Source organism: Cupressus sempervirens, chromosome 8 (genome assembly GCF_028749045.1).
Source record: "Cupressus sempervirens isolate cs-2001-9-10 chromosome 8, ASM2874904v1, whole genome shotgun sequence".
Classification (NCBI taxonomy): Eukaryota; Viridiplantae; Streptophyta; class Pinopsida; order Cupressales; family Cupressaceae; genus Cupressus; species Cupressus sempervirens.
In genome coordinates, this window is record NC_143125.1 from 491,762,363 (window position 1) to 491,784,584 (window position 22,222).

The following is a 22,222-nucleotide window of genomic DNA, read 5'->3' on the forward strand; positions in this document are numbered from 1 at the left end:
ATGGGAAGCCTCCAATAGACATGAAAGTAGCAAAGCCAATAAGGAAGGAAGCACTAGTGCCTCTGGCCTAAACACATGTTGTACAACATGTTTAATTGAAAATTTTGAGTAGCACAAAAAATATGTCCATAAAAATCTCACAAGTGACATGAACGATGAAGTTTTATGAGTATGAAATTATAGGATGTACCAACATTCAAGTAGATGGTTCTAATATAGATTGTGAGAAAAATGTAGATGACAAGCCTACGCCAATAATACCTAGCACCTCTACTCATATTAATAAATGACCTATCCATTAAAATGTAACAATACATCTAGAAACTATCTTGGGTGCCCCCTGAAGCCAACACCATTCCTCTCTTCAAATCAAAACCTCAAATCACAAAATACTTCTACAAATTCATTTTCTTCAATATTAGAGTAGTAAGATTCAAAACAAGGGAGCTTACAATTTTTGATATTTTATACCCACTTTATCCTATGTTTCTTGATGATTCTCAGAGTGTTCATACTTCTCCATGAAATTTTGGGTTGCTTGGCTTGTTGTAATTTTGTCAAAAAGGGTCATCTGATCTCTCCATCTAATCACATGAACAAAAGCTTATTCTTCATGAAACAAACACTTTTCAATGAATTGTAAGATTCACAACATCAAATTAATATCCAAGATTTAGAAATTACCTATAGTCTCATTGTTCCTTTCAATGTTGCTTCACTTTGTCAAAATATGAGTTAATACATCTCAAAAAGTGATCAGATAGGTTCCTAAATCTTGCTTGCTCAAAAAACTATAAACATCACAACAATTCTTATTTGTGAGAATCCATGAATCCAATTCAGATCAGTATTAAATACCACAAGAATCATCAAACAATATAATAATCTTTTAATGGGGAATTTTATATGATGGGAATTAAATAAGAACATTCCATCTAGGGAAAAATATATATTTAAAAACAATAGTTTTAGCTATCTAAAGTTTTTGTATTTGTTTCTATTTTTGATGCTCAGACCTTAGCTATGTTAACACTCTACATGTTTGAGTGTTCTCCAAATGCTTTTTCCTTGTTAATATGTGTGCTATTATTTCATTAGTGATAAGTAGTTTTTATTTATATAATACAACTATTTTTTAGATAATATTAAGAGTATTTACTTATGTAACATAAGTATGTATATAAAGAACAATCTAAGTAAGGTGACTATTGACCATCATAGATAATACTATTAGATTATTGTGATTCATTCCAAAAAGTTTATAGAATTGACATTCATCTTGCCATTTTTAGGTGAAAAGGAAATACCATTTAATAAATGAGAGAAGTCATTGTATAGTGCACAGTGGGCCTTATAGTTTCAGTGGTAGACAAATATTTAATATCCATTGAATGAATCTACCAATGACCTCAATTATCAATAGAAATTTCCAAAAAATTCATTTGTGATAGAAGGGCTTCCATCAAATTATTCTTTAACTACAGTCTAATATAGCTTTAACTCCTCTAAAACTTCAAAAAATCTTGTTCCTAGACTAGTTGCAGTAACTCAAATATTCTTAAATACAACAACCTACCATCTAACTAAGCCTAGTGAAAATAATGCTAGTATGATTAAATATGGCAAACAACCATTATAGCAAAGAAAGTTTTACTCACATGCCTTGCCAAAGTAAATAGTTTTCCCTTTAGAGAGAAAATGGAGACTATCAAAGAGTTAAAACACCTCACTTCTTGGTTGATGAACTAAAGCTATAATAGTGTGCCCATCCCTAGCAAAATTATTAATGTTTGGGTAATAAAAAATGTAGATACATTGAAATTAACAATTCACCACATATCAATACATGTAAATTTGAATTAGTGATAATAAATAGCTTACCTAATTAGTCATAACCACTAGTAGTTAGTATTTTGTGGTCTGCAAAGGATAATATATACATTAATGGAGTATTATGTGGTCTATGAGGAACAATAAAAAATCATTAAAACCCTCTCTGATGTTATTTTTGATTTAAAATATAGTACTAATTAAGAATTAGAGTGATTAATTTATACCTATCTAAAACACTTGTTGGTTCATCTAGAAACAAAAACCTTGGCCTTATGAGGATTTCCAAGCCAATTCTAACCCCTCTTTTTTCTCCACCACGGATTCCCCTCAAGTGCCAATTTCTAATAAAAGTGTTGGCACATTCTTGAAGACCCATTTCAAAAAGTGTAGTATCCACTAGTGTTGATTTCTCTGACCAGGACATCTTATCAGGGAATCTCAAATGAGAAGAGTATGTTATAGTCTCCCTCATGGTAAATGTCCCAATCAAAGTATCATCTTGAGTTACATATGCCTACAACCAAACATAGGAGAGAAAAAGTATTTAACATCAAACATCAACAATTCACCCAAAAATTACTTGGCCCCTATTAAGTAATATTAAGGAGCAACCTATGATTAAACCATACCACTATTCCAAAGGAGAGATTTTTCTTGTAGTAATTTAGCTTGATAGATCCATACTGAAATTCATTAGCTGCCAATCTACTTGATTTCCACAAAGAAATAAAAAATGTAAAAGGTATAAGCAATAGTACATTATGCAAAAAAATTCTATCAAGAATGCATGTCCATATAGATAGATAAAAATTCAAATAAGTTTAAATATAGATAGATGTAAAAGATTGGAGACAATGAAGCAATAATTTCTACTATGTTCAGTTAAAAGACTAGCATCATAAAACTATTAGGATTTGTAGGGTGTTGAATGTATCGACAAGCTGTGTATAGTAATAGTCCTATTATATTATTACAAACTATATAAGATGTTAAAATTAAGAAGGAAATTAAAAGAAATCAGAGATTCACTTTAGGCACCCTATATACATGAAAGAATGAAGTCTTCTATGGATACAAAAGAGGTGCTCTATTGTAGCGAAAGAGAAAATATAAAAAAGACAATGATAAGATGTAATATTTTGAAAAAACCCAAAAGATAGATTATTGTTTGAGTACAAAGAACAATGTTGAAAATTTGTAATTCATTTTATTTCCTTTCTAAGGAGAGCAAGGCTTTTGTGAAGAGGACTTCTCCCAAGTTTGGCAGAGATGACCATGTGAGTGTGATAACTAGAATTATTATTAGTTACATTCATTTCAACATCTCATAGTTCAAATGAATTGTGTGTGAATAGTTGCATTGACTTACACTTAATTTTAGATACAAAGCGAGAAACCTAGAGTGGTAGATTTTCCATCAAGGGAAGCAATGGGAGATCTTGCAATTCGTGAGTGTGATATTGATGTCACTGGTGACATGTCCCTCAATTGTAGTGAGGTTCAAATTTTGTATTCATTATTGATAAATGATGTCATACATAGGAAGATGGCACTCAAATTTATTACAACTACATTGTATAAGTATTTTTTGCAATATAATGTTTATATTTGTGTTATTGTGCCCTCTATGTAGCAGAGAGGTCAATATAGAATTGAAAAGTCTATCTAGAGGATAAAATATCATTGCCTCATTGGAAGTTTTTCTATTGATGGGGGACATAATTTTTGGGACATTACAAGGATGAACCTACATCAGTTACAAATTTACAATCTCCCATTTATTGAGGCACCTTGTTGTGGGTGGCCTTTTGTAAGGAATAGAATGCAACATCATTATGAGTCAAAATAAACATGATATGTATTTAAGAGGGCCACAAGTTTTGATTACCAAATGAGGATAAGGTTAAAGAATGAATTTATAACAACACATATGTAAACTGTACAAGGTGTTCTTAGTTGAACTCCTTCTAGAAGAGGGTCTAGCCAAGATTAAAGAGGAAATTTGTTACTATGAGAGTAATGAGTTGAAGAAGGAGATATTGAAAAGAGTTATATCATTGGTAAAGAGAAGAGAGATCATGGTATGATCAATTTGATATAATAGCTTGTTCTTTATGTGAAAATTATATCCAAACATGTGAACTACTTTAGAGCAATGTGTTGATATTCATTAAATGTTCCATTGACATGGCACTTCATCTTTAGTCAATATGGGTTTCGTGGATGGTATTGTTGAAATATCAACATATGCACCACCTTCTACCTCAGTTTTAGGTGATAAGAGTTTCATGCAAGGATATCGTGCACTACAAAATAAGTTTGGTAGAGGGAAATTAATCTTTGTAAGTACTAAAAATAATTTTAACTTTGAGGACGATATAAGGGAGATCCCTTCTATTTCCAGAAGTGAGAGGGTAGAGGTAATGAGATACAAAAATTCTACTTTTCTATTTATTTAAGATTGAATAACGTATTTTTTTTTAAAATTTTCATTAGTCATACATTTTGTGGTTGTGAACATTTTGGTTTGATATCTAAAAAATAGAATGAATGATTTAATCTATGTTAGACATCCACCACAAAAGGCACTATTGCAACAATAGTTGAGTGTGAATATGGGAATGTGATTAGTCTTGTGACCTCTTCATATGAGTGTGTTAAATCAACATCGTTGAAATGCAAGAGTGGTGGTAAGTGTGTGTTAGGAAAGAAAGCAAAAGAAATGTTGGTTGATGAAAATGAGATTGACGTTTAGGTAAGTAGTATGTGGTTGATGTAGGTAACATATTATTTGGAAAATATGTTATTGGTGTTTTAAATTTCAATATAACCCATTCTTAATGGTAATGGTGGTGTTCAGGGGTGTGCAAGATATCAACCTATAGTTGAACATCTTGTAGAAACAGTATGCTTACATTCAATTTAGTGATCAGTAGAGACCTTAGGGTACAAAATATTGATAGTAGCATCCATGTGAATTAATACCTATATTATTTTTTATATGAGATGTAGGTCGATAGTGGTGGTGTTTCTTTCATCACTCCATCCATGATGGAGGCCCCAGATGAAGATGTGTGTTATGTATTTTGAATTATTGCCTAAAGGAATATTAGTTTAGCGTTAATGTAATTTGAGAAATAATTTTTCCACTTTTTGTAGGCTACAATATAGTGAGGAGAGATGTTGCAATGTATCATGATTCTTTGATTGAGTAAACCATAAGGGTAGTTGGAACTATAAGCTTGCACCCATTAGATAATCAAAACCCTACACCTTTGGAAATGGGCACAAAAAGCTAGATAGATGCATAGGATAAGTTGTAGAGTCCTTGTGAATCACTAAAAGTGATAGATGTATCTTTTCTTTCAATTTGTAAGAAGCAATATAATCATAATTGGGATAGACAACCTAGATTTCCTCTAAGAATATTTTACAATTGCAAGGAGAAGATAATGATGAGGGAGGCAAAGAGAAAGCAATTTTCTCTTATGCTATTGGCCATCATGTAGACATACGATGTCAAGGTATATTGGTAGGTAAAGGTATCATTGAATGTGTGGGCAGTGATGTGATGTGCCACAACAAACTACTTTGTGTAGGTACTACAAAAGTCAAAATTGTAGAGTTTCTTGACTTGACTACTAGGATACCATACCCTCATTCTTTTTCTAAAGTTCTAACTAACTCATTAAATTTGTTTGAAGCATGGAACATCTTTGATATATACTCTAATATAGATTTGGAATAGCATAATGTATTTTTGTCTCTCTTTTGTTTTTTCCCAAGCTTATATTTATTGATGCTTGCATATATTGATGTCATTTATTTGGAGGTTGCACTCATCCAACTTGTGTGCATAACATTAGGGTAAAGTGTAGGACACATTGAAGGTGGCCAAAGAATCCAACAATACCCTTACTCTTCCTAATAGACATAGCCTTAGAATTCACATGTTAGGTATTACCCCTCCAACAATCCACAAGGACCCCAAGAGGCACCATAGATTTTATGAAATAATTTTCAATGTTCCCAAAAATAGATAGCAAAGGAGGGGAAAACAACGTCAAAGCATTAGAGATTACTTTATATGCCATCATAACTGAAAATAGTCTCCATTTTTTTCATTGAATATGTTGGCCTAGTTTTTCATGCTTTATGATTTTGTTACACCCTTTAGTGAAAAAATCCTAGCTTTGTGTTTAAAATTTATAAAATTTGTTAAAACCCTAGATGGAATCATTCAAATTTCATAAACCCTTGTTTGTATTCCCTAGTTCTCATGGAAAGTAATATGTTATATAATACGTAGGAAAACCTTTATCCTAAGTTTTCATTTTCTTATATTTTATTCTTTGTTAAATTAATTTTCATGAAATAAAACCCTTCATTGAAGGCAGTTCCCTAACCATGGTTTTTCGTAAGCATTTGGCAAAATCTCTTAACCACAGTGGTTTGTTTTTGCCAACCATTGATCTTGGGTAGATCAATGATGCGTGCATGCCCATAAGGAAAATTTGCTCAAAGTCTATAGAATGTAGGCAAGCACTCTTGAGCCACATAGAATTTGGTGATGTTGAATTTGTAAATACACCGCAAAGAATGGAAAACATCAAAACCCATCAAAATTTGTCAGAACCTTTTCAAAAAATTTGCAGAATTGTTAGCGGACATTGGAATTTACGGCAATCTCATTGGTCAAGCTAGAAAGTAGAAACACTTTTGGGCATCATATCATTAAGTCATCGATCTTTTAAAGATCAATGGTGGGCTTATTACCACTTTGTGAAGATGCACAAAGTTTACCTAATGTAGTAAAGTGCTCACATAACATGTAGCATTTGATGAGGTCATGGGCCATCAAGCTTAAAAGGTAGTAATACAATACATACTAGTAACAACTATCAAAATATGTTGGAAAAATCTAGTGCATTTAGTGGTTGAATCTGCTAATTGGATTTAAAAGGCATGATCTATATATGTTTTTGATCTTGGGAAGATCAATAGATAGTGAATTCTTGCAAGACAAATGTGAATGAACTTTAGTCAAAGTGAGGAAGCACCTACTTGTCATGTGGACAAGTGAGACCGCTTAGTCAAAAAATTGCCTAGTCACACTAGGGTGGAAAAGGATTATGATGTGGAATATGACTACTTGTGGAACAATCCATGTGTGTGTCAAACTAGAAAATGAGTGTAATAGTGGGATCATGATTTAGAGTAGTAATTATAAAGGTGTAATGATTTTTTGCAATCGTTGATCTTCAAAAGATCGACGATCAGTGCTTTACCACTTCATGAAAATGATTGAACTTTAGTCAAAGTAGGCAAGTGACTGCTTGACATGTGGAAATTTCTACAAGGAAGTTAATGCAACCTTTTAAATTTTAAAGAAAGTCATCTGATGCTTGATGATCAATGGTTAAAATTTAAATTTCATGATATCGCACAAATTTGTGATAGTGGAGTATTAATTCTAATCAATGCCACTTTGTGTAAGCTTAATGCTATAGTAAAATTTGAAATTGACCATTATTGAGCCTTACAATTGTAAAATTCTCACAGTGCAAGCATTCCAAAGAGCTAGGGAAATATTTTTTCAAGGTTTTTAGTGATTTGTTAAGTGATTTATAGAAATGAAAGTGCAAAGAAAAGGTGGGTAAGTTATCTAAAATTTCTAAGAATTAAAAATTATGATTGTATTAAGGTAAAAAAAAATGCCTCCTCACAAGGATTTTTCTGGTAAGGTAGATTACTTGAAAAGAGTAGTTCATGATGATTTTCTAGAACAAAAGCCTCCATCAGTAAATGAGTTAACTAAGGGCAGAGAATTTATTCCCAAAAACCCTAGGTTACTAGTCAGTGAGGGTTTCTATGATAAATCCAATTTGTCAAGAGATGTAGAGGTATCTATGGGAGGCTTATAACTTTTCAAGAAATGGTCTGCAGCAAGGAAATTGGATACTACAGTAAGTAATGTTTGGGAATTTGACATAGGTAAACTAATTGTACCTTCTTTCTTTTTTATAGTGACCTATTGGTAGATATGACCAAGAAATATAACCCAACTGCTAGGGTGGTAAAGAAACATGTAGGGGATAATATTTTTAGGGTTTCACCTAAACTAATTAGAGAGGTATTCAAGTTGAACCCCAATCATGCTATTCATGAAAATATTGACATGGAAGACCTCTAAGCCATATATGATGCATTTATTCATTGTCTTTAGTCACATAAAACACCCCCAAGCCCTTACTGAAAAAAGTATTTTAATCCTAGGGCATAGGCTTTATATTTCTCTCTTTACAAAATATTTCGTATGGATGAACATGATCACATCCTTGACTCTATTGTTCTTATCATAGCTCAAATTTTGTAGTATGGAATGAGCTCAATTCTTGACTTTTATACCTTCTTGGTTGAAGAAATTCATAACGGTCTAATTGAAATATCTCAAACTAAAGTTAATAGGCCCTTTTGTTGGTATTCAATGTTAATGTATATCTTTCTATATATAGGAGTCACTTTCTTCTCCAAAGAAATGAAATTAGAATTAGAAAGAGATGGATAAAGAGTCTTGGGTTAGTTATGGAGTGCAAACATGACATGGGAGGTCAGTGATGCTAGTTTTGTTAGATTTGATATGTATTTTGCCTCAAGGCTCAGAATATTCTTGAGAGGGGATAGCTCTAGAATGCCATAGTCCTTGTTAGAATCGATAAGACCTAAAGATCATGCCAAAGGACTATTGGTAAGCCAAAATTTGGGAGATATCATTCCCTATGTTGTTTCTACTATTTTTAGAGTTTATGGCTTCTTGGGAAAACCCCATATGTTACCATATTAGGTGCCTTTGAAGACAAGAATTGTAGAATTATTATGACAAATTGGATTAGTTGATGAGAGGGATTTGCTAGAAAAATCCGAAGGTACTTTCTTTCCAATGGTTAATGTCATTCATGATTTTTTGTTTGTTAAGTAGGGATGGAGAAATCTAGGAAAATTCTTAGATAGATATCAAAAGGCTTAATCCCATGCACATTTTGTTGATTCTGAGGGATTCTATGACCTCCATAGAGAAAGGAGTAAGGCTAAGATTGAGACACAAATTGCATATTTTCCCGAGGATGCTATTAGAAATAAGTTCTCATTACACGAGCAAGAAGTCATAAAGGAAAAGTGGATAGTTTATAGTAAGATCATGGATTTCATAAATGCTTTTGAGCCAAAATATGATCCCTTGGCAGATAAGAAATATTGGGGTGCAAAAGTGGATATGTTGATGAATAATTTCACTAGAATCATACAAACCTTGAATGAGAAGAAGGAGATCATAACAAAATCACACCCAAACAAGGTTACATAGGTGGAAAGAAGGTTAACCAGTAGGATGATTATGACCCTAGGCCAATATACATTACAAAGAAATGAAGGGTATGTAGTAGCTCAGAACATACAATATGTTCCTCCATATAAGAGGCCAAGATCTAGCAACCCTTTTGATATACATGCCCCAAAGAAGCAAAGAATAGAGCAAGGGTCATCTTCTCATGCAAAAATATATTCACCATCCTAGACTCCACTCAGAATAGATGATGAAGCATCTCTAAAAGAATAGTTGAGGAAAATTGGAGGGGAAGTGGACAATGTGATTAATGCTGTTGATATTGAAGGAGGATTACATGAAGAGCCTCCTTTGCCATCTTTTGATCTTACTATTGCAAATAATACAGGGAGTGAGATAGACCCTATAATTGCATAGGCTTCTTAAAAATTTATTAATCATGAAAACTTTGTAAAGTCTATAGTCTTTGCACAATTTTTGTGGGGAAGAAACATTGGCTAATTTGAAGCTAAATGTAAATCAATAAAATTAGAGCAACCAAAAAATTTGGACTCTAAGATTGAGGAAAATTTTAAGGCCAACTTCATGGAGGAATTTTCAAAACTAACCCCTAAAGGGGGAAGGAAACTATTGAAAGATTTAGGAGTTTTGATATTACCTAAATGGGACATACCTAATGCTATGATTTTTGACTCTATTAGGAAAGAAAAGGATATTTAGTATAAAACTGAGTAGAAAATTTTGCAAGCACATGGAGGTTTAAAATATAGCAATGATCATCAAGCATTGGTGATATAGTCTATTGAAAAGAGAGACAAGACTAGGATATAATAAGTCTCTAGTGCTAAGCATACAGGTAGTATCATTTTTTATAGGGTAGATGAAGTAGATAGTGAGAAGGTTAAAAAAATGGCTAGGGAAATGATGGATTTTGGGATGGTAGGTTCTAAAAAGGATAAAGGTAAATTCCTAGAGCTAATTGCCAAGTTTGAAGAAATATTAAAGGCATATGAGGAGAGAGGCAACATGATGCATCAGCTGGAGACTCAAGTAGCTTAGATGGATAAATAGTTAGGAAAAAATAAATTGGGAGAGTCAAGTAGGCCCCACATTACTTATCCTTTCCCCCTAGTTGAACCATTAAAGTCAACTCCTATTATAGAGTTACCTAACACCCCAAAGAGGCTAGAGTTCTATATTATTGATGCATTTGAAGAAGAAAAGAATAAACTTTGGAATTTTCATATAGAGTTGAATGATGTATATGATAAAAAATCAGGAAGACAATCCTATATTTAGTAGACAAGTTTGATTGGAAAACATTTCAATTATATGTGGGAAGAAATAAAAGATGGTGAAGATGCTTTAAAACCCATCATGAATAAATGAGGTGGGAGGGATAAAGATATCACCCTTTTGTGTATTTGAGTTATTAGTCTATCTTGTGAACAAATAGAAAATACTTTTGATACGACTAGTAATTTGTCTGAATTTGATGAAGAAAGAGTCATAGTGCAATAAGGATAATGATTTATCTTTCTAAATATGTAAGTGAGAAGTTTCAACTCTTTCACAAAGAATTAGATGATTTATTGTGCCAAAGAATAAATAGAGCCATAAGTGAAAAGAGACGTTTGCTATGGGAACTAACACATGAGGAATTTGTTAAAGTATAGTTATTCTATAAGTCCATCAGAGAAAAATTTTCTGAGATCAAAAAAATGAGGGATTTTGTGATTAAGAAGCAACATGAGGTCTTGAGTTTTGATTTTCCTGATGATATAATTTTTAACAAATGGATGAATGATTTTGTATATGCAAAGAAAATAGAAATAGAAGAAGATGATGTGGACCAAGATGAGAATCAAACAGTTGATACATTAGTGCATATAGAAGAAGACAAAGAAAAGTAACCAATTTTAGAGATAAGCATAGTATTCCCAATTGATGATATGGGAACAAAGGAATCAGAAATAACTATTATTTTAATAGTACATGATTATATGAATGGGAGGCCTCTAATTGAAGTAAGCCTACAAAAAGAAAAGCTAGATACATCACAAACAAACTTACTATTTACTTCTTCTAAGAAATAGCAACAACAATGAAGACAATGATTAGTTTCCTATCAATAAATAAGTGCAACAAAAGGTGTAATAGAAAGTGGTCCCACAAAAGAATATTTATGATGTAAATTTTTTTTGTTGCACAAAATGTAGAGTAACAATGTAAATATCCTTTTGTCATAAGGACAACTATCAGTAATCTCTAAGCCTAAGGCTTGTTTCATCTCACACTATATAAGTAGATCCCAAGGCTAAAGAAAGGGTTCAAGTCATTATATATAATTTTACTTTTACTAAGCTTTAGTCAATCCAGACCTTGATGCAAACTTTATGATGTATTTTCTTTGTAAGTATCTGAGAATAAAACAATGTTATGAGATCTTAAAGTCTTATCTTGAGTCATTTTGAGTTCTATTATAGTTGTTATACAATTCTCAAAGGAAATTAATACAAAGATGAAATGTCCCCATATCTTTTCTTTCTAAATTTGGTCTCTATTTTTATTACTTAGTTATCTTGAAATTGTATGAGAAAGCTTGTTAAATTGATGCAATTAGGCTAATTTTATATCATTTTCACTATTGCTTTTAATTAAATAAATTAGGTAAATGATTTGGTGAACATGATAGGATTTCCATGGTAATAGGGAGCATATGTATAAGAATGAGTTTCAGTAAGAATTGATGATAGAATTGATTGTATTGTAGTCAATTAGGTCAAGAAGTTGGATAGACTCTAAATCCTAATGGATGAGCTACTGATCAACTATTTCAATATACATATGGAGAAACCATGGATAAGAATCAAGCTTAAAATCAAATCAATTTTCCTTTTAAAGTTAGAAGAATATCAAATCTGCTCAACACTTGTTTACATTTTTTTTTGAGTCTTGGTTAGCTGCTATTGCCCAAAATTATCAATAGATTTAAGAAGACTTGTGACCAATCTTCTATAAGGGATGTGTATTTTTTATAAAATTCCATGGAATGAATTAAATATATATGTATTATAAGGTTGTAAAACCTTTTTTCCTTAGGTGCACCCAACTTGGTTTTGCAGAGCGAAAAGAGTAGAAAATCTTTCATGATTTTGTTGAAGTTGGGTCCAGATCTAAAGCACATATGATTGTTTATGGGAAGTAGTTGATCCTTAGGTTGTTGTGATCTTTATTATTTTAGTATTAAGTATTTTGTTGCTTAATAGTGTAAAAACACCAAACTAAATAGTGTACACAATATTTTTACTAGGGTTACTATGTATTGTTGATGTCACTGGTTAAAATCTACTCTTCTTCAATGAAATTAGAACTGATGCTTAGTCCAAATGTGTAATAATTTCCTTTATATTTGTTAAATTCTCTATTTTTTTAAGTTCTTATTTCCTATTCAATAAGACCATTCAAGCTATGTTTTTTGATTTATGCATGTTGATTTGTTGCACTTTGTTGTTAATGTACATCAAGGAGATCTAAATTTGTCTAACATATTTGTCATAAATGGTTTATATCATATTGTGGTTATTATTTTGTGTGATTCTACTCTATTTATAATTATTGTCTTTTTCATTTGATTTAGTCTATTGGTGACAACTAAATAGGATCAACTATTTTTATCAAGTATTATTTCAATTTATAATGTATCCAATGTTTATTTCAAATGTATAGTAAATTTTATAAATAAATTATTGAATACTTTTCTTCAATTTAATGGATGTTTTAATAAATGGAATATGATTTGATCTTATCACTATATTAAGTCAATACTCCTCCTTCCACTGACCAATATTGACCAGATATTCTGCTATTTGGCACCTTTTCTATTCATTCTATTCAAAAAATAAATTTGTTTTTTAATTTGTAAGGAATTTTTTATTAAACTTTCATATTGGAATTTGACCATAGTTCCTATATGTTGATGCAATTATGGGTATTCACAAAGATGTCTATAGAAAGGAAGCTCCTAATCAATCACTGTTTAATATACCCATGACTACAACTATAGGATTATCAAAGTCTGCTACTTCTAGGAAGCATGGAAAGATTAATGACTTATGGAATAGGAGGCAATGCAAGAGTTTAGATGAGGTACCTCCATTGGGTGTATCAAATACTGGTGGTATGGTGGGGCCATCCAATAGTCATGACAATGGGGACAATGTAGCCTCAGATGATCCTACCTTGGATGACAGCTTCAATAGCTCACTTCAAGAGAAACATATATCTTTGTTGCCATAGAACTTGGTTGCATGTGAAGAAAATCATAAGTACCTCAAGTTGTAGAATGCTGAATTCGAGATGAAAAACAAAGAGCTCAACATGTTTCTTATAGAGTTTAAGGAGAAAAATATGGAGTTTTTCCTTTAATTGCATGAACAACAACTAATCAATCACAATCTAGAGGATTCACTTGCTACAAATAAGAATATTTTCTCCAACTCAACCAATGCACATGAGGACATGTTAGATATATTGAGATGTTACACTAAATGGTGGAACTGTCATGCCCAAACTATGAGGGAAAAAACACACAAAATCTTTTTTTTTTAAAATTAATAATTAGAATGCTCAAAGTTCAATAAGGTTGAGATTAAATTACAAGAAAAGATTCTCTTCATTACATCTTAAGTTACATATCATGAGAAGGCATAGATCGTTAAAACTTGATGGTCTCGCTATAAGGTTGATATTGACAAAAGTTATGTTCTTACATTTCTTATACAACATTATAGTTAAAATTATTTAAATTATAAAGTGTAGATGACTTTGAGTAGTTGGGTCAAAAAATCTAAGCAAATAGAATCTTCTTTTAAACTTGTTTTAATTAGCCAATAACCTTTAAATTAAAACTAATTAATAAAAAAAAAATTAAACTAACTAACTATCTTAAAAATTCAAAAAAATTCAAAAAACTAAATTAACATTAATAAAAAAAAACTAAACTTTAACTAATCAAATTAAAACTTAACCAATTAATATTTAACTATATAACCATTTAATTACTAAGCATTTATTTTTACTAAATAATAAAGAAAACTTAATTTAAAATCTACTTACAAAACTAATCTTACTAAACTAAACTTTACAATGAACTAACTAAAAATTAAATAAACAACCAACTAATCTAAACTACAATTAATTAAAACTAAATATTAAACATATAACAAAAATAAAAATAAAAAAATAACATCTATCTACTCAACATCCTATTCCTCCCCTACTCCCTACTCTACACCACCCCCCACCTACACCCTAGGCCTATGCACGCACTGCCCAAGGCCTACGCATGGCAGGTCGGGCCCCCTTGACCCTACGTGGGCAGCAAGTCATGCAAGCCCAAGTGGGATGCGTACTGCCAGGTGAGCGCCCAAAAAAAAAGAGAAGAAGAGGATGGAAGATGGGATGTGGCCCCCCCCGCCCCCCCCCCTCTAAAATACAATTGACATAACTTTACAATATTTAAAAAAAAAAAAGCAAACAAACCAAGACTGACGCCTACCAAGGAGAAGTTAAGGCTAAAAGTTAATTAGGTAAGACTTGGATATTTAGGGGTTTTTTTTTAAAAAAAATGCATAGCCTATTTTAGGATTGTATATTTATTTAAAAATTGATTAAATTATATATTTATATTTTTTTGAAATAGAATATAAAAAGAATCTTTAAAAGATTTTCTGTTGCTCAAAATCATTTAATTGCTTCTCCCATACAAAAGACAGAGAGCTTTTACTCTCTTGAAAACACATTGTCTTAAAATTTCTAAGTATAGATTTTTTGAAGTTGATATATTTTCCAAAAGGTGGTAATTTTTTTTCGAAAAGAAAGTCAAAAGGATTGATGCAACTTAATATACCAAGGATATGAATTATCGGTTTTATTCAATGATGTAAGAATTGTTTGATTTTGATAATCATGAAAGCTGAATCTACATCCATAATATGATTTTTTAAATTTTTTTTTGATGGATTTCAAACATAGATTTAATCCTTTTCACACATTCATACAAGATTCATTGATATCTCAAACAACTTAAATTGAATCATCAACCCTAATCATTTTCTTTTCTCAACCTAGTTTTCATATTTAACATATAAGGAAATTTTTAAAAAATTGCTTAATTAAGCCATCATCTTAACATCTTATTTCTGATATGCATCCATCTAATTTAAAATTATGATTGAATCACATGATAAACAATTATACTCAACACCAATTTTTTTGGCAAACCTGATTCAAAGGCTCAGTCGAGAAAGAACTAGGAAGAAAACCCAACTTCGTTGCCATTTACAAAAAAGTTTAAAATACAAATTAAATAGGATTTAAATCCTAAATTAAAACTCTTAAATTGAATTTTCTTCATGACCCTCATCAAGAGATTGATAATAATTTCTGTAACACATTTCAAGAACCATGGAGGGAACATAATCTGATCAGGTGACCACAAGGATGATCAAGAACAATTCAAACATGCATATACATACAAGGTTATCACAATTTGATTCATAATGAATCAACACTAGGGAAAGGTGGATTCTTCCAATAGGAGAAGTCAAGAACAACACCAAAATAGATGCCCAATCGGGGCTATAAACCAAGAACTTTCATTCTTCCATTTTAACATGCCATACTCATACAAGGTTTGTACTAACAGGTAGGGGCCCATAACACCCTACCCTCTCTCCCTCTTCTCATCTTGAGAAGAGACTCTACACTGGTTGGAGTCCAACTAAACAGACCTTTCCCAAAATTGGTCACTTCTGCCCTATCCAAGGGTGAGTAATACCAAAATACCCATGCAAGAAAATATCAAAATTTCAAACATAAACATGAAAGGAAATCATCCAAAATAACGTGATTTTCAAATCTTCCCAACATACCCACAATCATACAAACATTCACATAACAACAAGGTAGCATAAGCATGAAACAAACATAAAAATTTGCACAAGGGAGATGAGAATTCCTACCTTCACAAAGATCTAATGGCAACGAACAAGTTTGAGTAGAGCTTTTCGCTTTCTTGCTCCAATCTTCCAAGACTACTCTCTAAATGTAGAGATTGGGTAACAACCTCCACTAGTACAAGAAGGGCCTCTAAATAAGCCTCAAACTCAACCACCAAAGGGATCAATAACTTCACCCACCCACCTACAAATCTAGAAGCTCCTAACTCAACCCACACTATGGCTAAACACTAGATGGAGGTGAGGTAACTCATGATGGTCATATTCAATTTTTGCACAAAGGCAAAATGAGACTTTTTGAGTGGCCTCAAAAATCAATAAAAGGGGCTTAGGGGTTGGAAAAGACCCCCAACCCATACCCATATCCTTTCAGTATAATTATTTCATATTTTAAGCCTTAGGAAAATAGGTTTAGAGCCAAACAAAAGCTAGGAATAAAATAGGACCATCTAACAACTCTAACAATGCAGATTAAGCACTAATCCAAATTAAGGGATGACTAACCTCGATTAAGAACCAAATAGAAAACTGACACTAACTCAAAAAAAATGGATCCAAAGGTTATACAACTAACCCTAATCAGCACACTGAAGAACATAAACAATTTACCAGTGTCAAGCGACACTAAAAGAACATAGTTACAAACACTAACATTCAATGAACACAAAAAGATACATAAATACATCTCACAATATAATACTAGAATTACGAACAACAAGGTTTCCAAAATTAGCACATAGAGATCAGTTTTGTTCCTCCATAGGGTTTCTCGGCTAAAATATCAGCACACTCATTGCACACATCAGTAGTCTCATAAAATCACATGTACATATATGTATATTTATCAAAAATTTACATAGATTGAAACATACATCAATAAGGGTTTCTTCATCCTGCTTAATTCTTAACCATTTAAAATCTCTTAAATCAAAGTCTCAATCCTACATTTACTGATTTCATCAACATACATATACATGAAACATTAAATGAAAAACATCAAATATATCTGAAAGTAACATCACACAACATGAAATAATATAGTATGTTCTAAGCATCAGATAATGTCTCAACATCTTGAGTCATGAATATCAAAATAATAGTAATGTATCACTATGCTATGATGGGTCGGGGCGAGGCCTCACAGGAACATGAAGTACATTGACATGGATGGTTTGCCTTATGATAGAGAGAAACAAAAAACTTCCACCCCATCTTCAATGCGCAGATGTGAAGGTGTATGAAAACTTGGCTAGATGCACATATGTAATTGAATATTTTGAACCACATGTGGCTATTGTTAATTTCAATAACAAATCCTAGTTGTAGAAAACAATGTCATATGAACCCAATGTTTTGATATATAAACTAATGTCTTTTGGAAAAAAGGAGACCATTGGCACTTACATTTGACAATTTGGTGTTTTGATAATTGATATCTAAAATATATTTTATACAATATTAATGTTTATAAATCATTACAGATCCACTTTACTCATCAATATGTGAATGGAATGTCATTGTTATATACATATTGTTGCTCTTATTTTGCAAGGACTAAATTCAATAAATTTCATGGATGGATTGAAGTTTTTCTTATTAAGTAAATATTTCATATCAGATGACTTTCAATCATAATATCATATGATCTACAATTTATTTAACTGAGGCATGCTACTACTCATTTTATTTCATACATGACGTAATGCAAGAAATCCAATGAATGGATGTAAGAAATTGCAAATGAAGTATTTCTTGGCTATGAAATTGGTATGTGTTACTTATTTTTTATGTGGTTGGTTGAATGTAGTGTAACTCAGAGACTCACACCCCCTCCTAAACCTTGAAGTACCTATCCCTAAGATGTGTCTGCACTTAGTACTTGAGAACCCAAGCACCCCCACCTTCACCATTCTGCAACTATGCCACCATTGGGATGTGTACTTGAATTTATTTATAAATTTTTATTAGTGAATGTTATTATGTGGTAAGTAATACATTACTATGTTGAATATCAATGGTTCTAATTCATATTGTAATTTTTCTATGTTCAAATATTTTAATTTGGTATGTTCTAGTGAACTACTATAACTTCATTTAATAACTAGCATTTCAAGTTCTATATGTATATTATACAACACCCATCTCTAGCCTATCCTCCCCTTTCCACCATCCCCTAGTTGTCCCCCATCATCCTAAAAATGAGGCCCAATTTCTTTGTGTCCTAGAAACTCACCTCAACATCTTGCCATCCTGAAGTACTTACATAGTAGTGTAACATTGGTTGAATGTAGATGTTACTCTACTTTTTTAGAAATGTTTGCATAGTTTTTTGGCTACAGGAAAACAATAATATTTGACATGAAATGGAATATGGCTTCTACATCACTAGACAATTACAATTCAATTTATTTTAATGAGATGTTATCAACATATAATAAAGGCAACTATGCTTTGTGGAGATCAACCACATCAGAATCAATTGAACAAAAAATTTAGAAGAAACTATTGAAATTGAGCAATTGATCCTTACCAATAAATAGGAAGTATATCAAATTTATAAGTGTAATAATTTTCCTTAGGACAAAATTCACCCAGTAATTAAGAACTCAAACACAAGCACAACTATAGACCAAAAAGGAGTATGATCAGAATAACAATGTATTCAATTCAATATGCCCTTTAGAGTACACTAGGAGTGCCTATATATAATGGCCTTTGAGATGCATTTAGAATACCTAGGAATCAACATCATGGCTATTGGCATTAAGTCAAGTTTTTTATTAGTGACAACACTTATTTAGATTCTATATGGTTACCAAGCTCTTTGATTAGTCTCCAGTGTTTTCTATGTAATTCAATAGTTTCCAAGCTTCACAGTTCCTACTGAGCATTCCGGTAATTACCAAGTGAATTCAAGAAATGTGAAGTTCAGTAGTTCTTACCAAGCAATTCAATGGTTACTAAGCTTCGTAGTGTCTACTGAGTCATCAGTTCTTGTAAAGAAAAGTTAGTGTTAATTGAGTGATGAGATGATTAGTGTTTATCAAGTGAAGGCATGGTAAATGTGGAATTTAGTTTCTATCGAGTGACACCATATCTACTGAGTCACCAGTATATACCAAAGTTCAAAACTACATTGAAGTGATTAGTATGGACTGAGCCTCTACTTCTACCAAGTGCATGACAATACCGAGTAATGATAGTGGATGTTGTGTATTAGAAATTCACCAAGTCAATTTTTAGAATATGAGTTTCTACTATAGTGCTTGCCCCTAAGTTGCATTTTAATTATCATTGCCAAACTCTTTTAGGCTAGTTTTATACTTGATGATTAGTAGTATTGTTTTAAGATTATCATATATTGTTTCACATTCAGTTTATTATATAGTGAGATTACTTGGTACTCTATATTTCAAATATGTATGATGATTATTTAGTGTTTTTAGTTATAATTGATAATTAGTTAGATGGTTTATTATCACATGTGTTTTCTTATGGATACTTACCCCATACTGCATGTGTATGGTATGCGTGTTTTTTTTATTTATGTATGGTGTTTCTAATGTGGTTAAGGGAGTCATAGTGACCTACCAATTGGGATCTACATGATGCACCACTTCCTACCATTGCTTGTTTAGCTTAGAATATTGTGTCTGTACATGCGTTGATTTTATGTAGATTGCGGGTATCAGGTATCGACTTCCCTAAATTGTCAGGATGAGCGTACCCTATCACATTATCTCAATGGTAAGAGAGGGGAGATAAATCTTAAGTCCAAATCCTAAACCCTTTAGCCAATTGTCCTAATTGATAATTATGACAAGTATCTGAGTCAAGTACCTTCCAAATGCATCAAATGATGTTAATTCATGATTATAACCCTTTGTTTGATTTAGTATGTGTTTTGCTTTGTTGGGTTTTCATATGCTGTTTTATGAGTCTTTGGTGTATTTTTTTATTAATTAAGTTTAATTAAAAGTTTAATTAATGATTTGATTTAATAGAAAATTAATATGATATTTTAATATTTAATTAATTGAGAAATTTAATTAAATAAAAGAATTAAATTTGGAGATAAAAGTTTTAAGTATAAATTTAGAATGTGATAATATTTATTTAATTTAATAATAATATATTTAGAGTTCATTTTTAAATAAATGCTAAATATTATTGTTATTTGAGTTAACTAAATATTTTATCAAATAAGTTTCTAAAATAAATTAAAAGTAAAAAGATCTTAAACTTTTAAAAGATTCTAGATCGCATGATGCGAGCATGAGTTGAAAATAAAAGAAATTAATTAAAAGATAAAGTAAGTGAAAATAATAATGTTATTTTAATTTCATAAAGTGTACATGGGATTAAAAGTAATAAAGACTAAAAATAGAAGTCAAGTGAAAAACTAAATAAGGTTATTTAATAATTCATTTAATGTGCATTAAAGGATAAAGAAAAGATAAATAAAGTTAATTTGAAGTTGAGTCTAGTGAGTAGAGAGTTTTCTCAGGTGAACACACAATTAGTGCCTCAATTTGACGAGAAAACTCCTTATCACAACTTTGGGGTTCATTTTTGAGAAACCGCAAATTTTGGAGACACAAATTTTGGGAGACAAATTTTGGAAGTGAATTTCTAAAGGAGAATTTTAGAAAAGATTTATAGAGAAAAGTTATTGAAGGGGAGTGAATTCTCTCATAGGTTTTCAAGGATTTCATATTAGCATCAAGATCAAGTAAGGTCTTATGTTTTGATCACTGATTATTTACACAATTTCCCTATTTCCTATCTTCTTTGTGTCTGTGGATTATAGACCTGAATTCTCTATGATGAATGTTTAAACATTTCAATATTGGAATCTATGAGATGCTTGTCAATTAACTTCTATATACATAGGATTTAAATGGGAAAGATTTGAATTTAAGGATGAAATTTTAAATTAAAATTTGGAGGGTTGTTAATATTTTCTCTATCAGAGTAAAGATGAAAACAACTTCAAAATATATATATACATATATACTGTAATTAAATTTATTTTATTACAATTTGTTGATTATAAATCGTAATGAAATAAATTGGAATCTTTTTTTTTTTAAAGATTGATCATGTAAATTGCATTTTTAAATTTTTAAAAATTAAATTTTAAAAAATATATATATATAAATTAATATATATATATATTAAAATATATATATATATATATATAATCATGGGGGGGGAGGGAATTACCCCGTGCCCCACCCCTTGCCATGACTCTGTGCTATAGTACCTGCATCATAGGTACTGGGATGTCAGGTACCAAGTACCTGCCATCGCAGGCCCTACGACCGCAGGACTTTAGCAGGCCACAGGCCATTTGTTAAGCCGACGGGCTTATTAAAACACGTATTTTTTTAAGATATGATTTTAATTAGTATATAAATTAATATTAGTTATAAAAAGGTTATAATGATATTGGTAATCATTATTAAATAATAATATTATTAATTCTTAATTAGTATTTAAATAATAAGTATTAGCAAAGTTTTAATATTGTTTATTAATTTAAATAATAATGTATTTAAAATAAGGTTATTTTGATTAATAAAATTATTAGAAATTATATTTAATAATTGATAATTCTAGAGTGGGTAATATAAGAACTTATTTTGATTATCATTAGTTAACTTAATTAAACATTAGTTTAATTAAAATTAATCATTGATGAATATAGTTAAATGAAAATTGTAAATTTATCATAATATTATGTTAATAATATTGTTTAGATTTAAACTACTTATTTATTTTGATAAGTAACATGTCATTAGATCATTATAGAAAATTTAATTAGGATAAAAGTGCCTTTTATTCAAAGCACGGGAAATGGGTTAGACTATAAGGATTAAAATGCACCTCTTTAAATTTGAAAACTCACACTAAAATGAAAGTTGGAACATTACTATGAACTATGAGATTATGAATTTTTCTATGTTTTGTTTATGTTTTGGGGTTTTGAGGTTTATCCTAGTGTTGACCAATTTAGGTTATT

At 31.0% G+C, this 22,222-nt stretch overlaps 1 pseudogene; it reads right to left on the bottom strand.

Annotated features, from left to right (window-relative positions):
• Positions 1–684: 684 nt before the first annotated feature.
• Positions 685–21,550, bottom strand: LOC149543352 (ABC transporter G family member 11-like; annotated as a pseudogene).
• Positions 21,551–22,222: the final 672 nt, after the last annotated feature.